This window comes from Mirounga leonina, unplaced genomic scaffold (genome assembly GCF_011800145.1).
Source record: "Mirounga leonina isolate KUSES-001 unplaced genomic scaffold, KU_Mleo_1.0 Mir_94, whole genome shotgun sequence".
NCBI classification, from domain to species: domain Eukaryota; kingdom Metazoa; phylum Chordata; class Mammalia; order Carnivora; family Phocidae; genus Mirounga; species Mirounga leonina.
In genome coordinates this window covers 51,400,268-51,403,681 of record NW_023270855.1, presented here as the reverse complement: position 1 = coordinate 51,403,681, position 3,414 = coordinate 51,400,268, and positions in this window count along the sequence as shown.

Sequence of the window (3,414 nt, the reverse complement as noted above, 5' to 3'; positions counted from 1 at the left end):
CTACTAGAATTTTGAATATTATATCTCACAATATGTATCTACCAAAAAGCACTGCTCTAGATTTCTTTGGTGTATAGAAACTGTTCATAAGGGCGCCTGGGTGGCTTAGTTGGTTAAGCGACTGCCTTCGGCTCAGGTCATGATCCTGGAGTCCCTGGATCGAGTCCCGCATCGGGCTCCCTGCTCGGCAGGGAGTCTGCTTCTCCCTCTGACCCTCCTCCCTCTCATGCTCTCTCTATCTCATTCTCTCTCTCTAAAATAAATAAATAAAATCTTTAAAAAAAAAAAAAAGAAACTGTTCATAAAAATAACTTGATAGGGGCACTTGGGTGGCTCAGTTGATTAAGCGTCCACTCTTGATTTCGGCTCAGGTCATGATCTCAGGGCTGTGAGATCAAACCCTGCCTCGGGCTCCGTGCTGGGCATGAGCCTGCTTGGGATTGTCTCTCTCCCTCTCCCTCTGCCCCTCCCCCTTCCTCTCTAAAAATATAAAAAATAAATAACTTGATAAATAGGTTCTTCCAGCTGTTGGGTGGATTAGAGGCCTCAGGGTTGGCAGCCGGCTGCTAGCGTTGGGGGCCAGACCGGGAGGGCAGTGGTGAATAAGAATGTCCATAGCAGGGGCACCTGTTTAAGCATCTGCCTTTGGCTCAGGTCATGATCTCAGGGTCCTGGGATCGAGCCCCGCACCGGGCTCCCTGCTCAGTGGGGAGTCTGCTTGTCTCCCTCCACCCCTCCCACCCCCTGATTATGCACTCTCAAATAAATAAATAAATAAATAAATAGGGCGCCTGGGTGGCTCAGTTGGTTAAGCGACTGCCTTCAGCTCAGGTCATGATCCCAGGGTCCTGGGATGGAGTCCTGCATCGGGCTCCCTGCTCCTTGGGAGCCTGCTTCTCCCTCTGCCTCTCTCTCTGTGTCTCTAATGAATAAATAAATAAAATCTTAACAAATAAATAAATAAATAAATAAATAAATACAATCTTTAAGAAAAAAAAGAAGAATGTCAATAGCAGCAACACTGCCCACGGAAGTCGTGGCTGGTGTGAGCCAGGCCCTTCTGCGTATTCCTTTCATCCTCCCAAACCCGAGGAATTAGGCACTATTGCCAAGCCCATTTGGCAGATGAGGAAACTGAGGTGTAGGGCGGCAGGGTCACCTGTCCAAGAGGCCTGATCACCGCATCTGCCTAAGTGGCCATGACTATTGGGCTGCTTCAGGATTATGAGGACACCTGGGGACAGACAGACTCTGCTAAAGGAAGCAAGGGAGGCTGGGGGTGGGGGTGGGGCAAGGGTGTGGGAGGAAAAGCCAGCGGGGGTGAAATGCAGGACCAGTTAGGGGCACACTGAACCTGGGGAGCCTGAGGGACATTCCAAGGGGGACACATGTGGAGGCTGGACCCCGGGCTGGGGCCAGAGACCCAGGTGGGGAGACGAGGTGATTATACTCATTGGCAAGGGGGAATGAAGGGCAAGGAATCCAGGGCCCCACCGTATCCCCCGAGGAGGGGGTGGTCAGCCACCAGATCCAATGGAAGGGGGTCACCTGTGGCCCCCACATACCATCTGCCCCTTGCAACAAGTTCTCTTTCCATTCCGTATGTTATTTGTTGCACTTACTGTGTTGTTGAGCATGTGTACATGCAGGACACATGCTGAGTGTTGAGGAGCCAGCAGTGACCAAGATGGACAGAGTCCCCTGGCCTCGTGGTGTGGTGGGGACAGAGGTAATAAATATAGCATATATATATATATATGATCAGTGCTCTGGTCTGGATGTTTGTGTCTTCCCACAAAATGCATATATTGAAACCCTAGCCCCCAGTGTGATGGTATGAGGAGGCAGGGCCTTTGGGAGATGATCAGGGATTAGATGAGGTCATGAGGGTGGAGACTCCATGATGGGGTTAATGCCAAGAGGAAGACACAGGAGATCTCTCTCTCTCTCTCTCTGCCTCTCTCACTGAACACACCAGAGAAGGGCCACGTGAGGACATAACCAGGAGCAGGGCCCTCACCAAGATCTTGGTGGTCATGCCACCCTGATCTCACGCTTCCACCCTCCAGGATCATGAGAAAGAAATGTTTGTTGTTTCAGCCACCCAGTCTGCAGTATTTTTTACGGGAGCCTGAACTCAATCAGGTTGTGGTAACTGCTCTGTGAAAAAAAAAAAAAAAAAAGCAGGGAACAGGAAAGGAGTCCAAAGGCGGCGGTGGGGTAGATTTTGAGCACGGTCAGACTGTTGGGATGACATTTGAATAAATTCCTGACAGAGGTCCAGGAGGAGCCAGCCATGCAAGGATGTGAGGCCTAGGTGGGCAGGGGGAACTGTTCGAGCAAAGGTCCTGGGGTGGGATTGCAGTTGTTGGATTTGAGAAAGGAGGCAGGTGTGGCTGAAGGGAGGTGCAGTGAGGGTAGAGCGGAGGAAAAGTCAGGGAAGTGACCATCTTTTTGTATCCTGTTCACATCCCACAGCCTCATCCTATTTCCTGCAGCTGGCTGAGGACAGTGCCCTCGGGCTGGCCACTAGAGGCCACCCTCTCTGCCATTTACAGGGTCACAACCACTGTCATCCACCTTTGAGATTGTGGCTTGTTTACTCTGACCCCTGACTGTGCCTGTAATATCATGCTAAAGCGCTTTACACGGATGGGCTCAGCTCGTCCTCCTAACATTCCTGAGTCAGATGCATTGACAAATTTTTTTACAGCTTTGAGTTATAACTGACATACTGCAAATCACACACACATTTCAAGTGTCCAATCTGATGAGTTTTCACATCTTGTAATCCAGCATCACAACCAAAATACTAAACATATCCACCATCTCAAAAAGTTATATTCTAGCCCTTTTTTGTCCCTCCCTCTAGCCTCTCCCCACTCCGCCCCCAGACACCCAGAAATTGATCTGCTTTCTGTTACTAGAGATGAGGCTGCATTTTCTGGAGTTTTAGGTACATGGGACCAGAGAGTATATACTCTTCTCTTTTTTTTTAAAAAGATTTTATTTATTTATGTGACAGACACAGCGAGAGAGGGAACACAAGCAGGGGGAGTGGGAGAGGGAGAAGCAGGCTTCACGCGGAGCCGGGAGCCCCATGCGGGACCCGATCCCAGGACCCTGGGATCATGACCTGAGCCAAAGGCAGACGCTTAACAACGGAGCCACCCAGGTGCCCCTATACTCTTCTTTTTTATCTGGCTTCTTTTCCGCCGCAGAATTATCACGAAGATTCGTCTATGCTTTTGTATTTGAGCCCCTTTTGCTCCTGAGGGAACTGAGGCACAGGGAGGTGTGACTTGGGGGCGCGAGCAGGAGGTGTCACACAGGTTCGGCCCCAGAGCGGCGCGGGTCCCGGAGGCCCAGGCCGCCGAGGGGCGCTCTGGCGGGTGGGACGCGGGCAGGTGCACT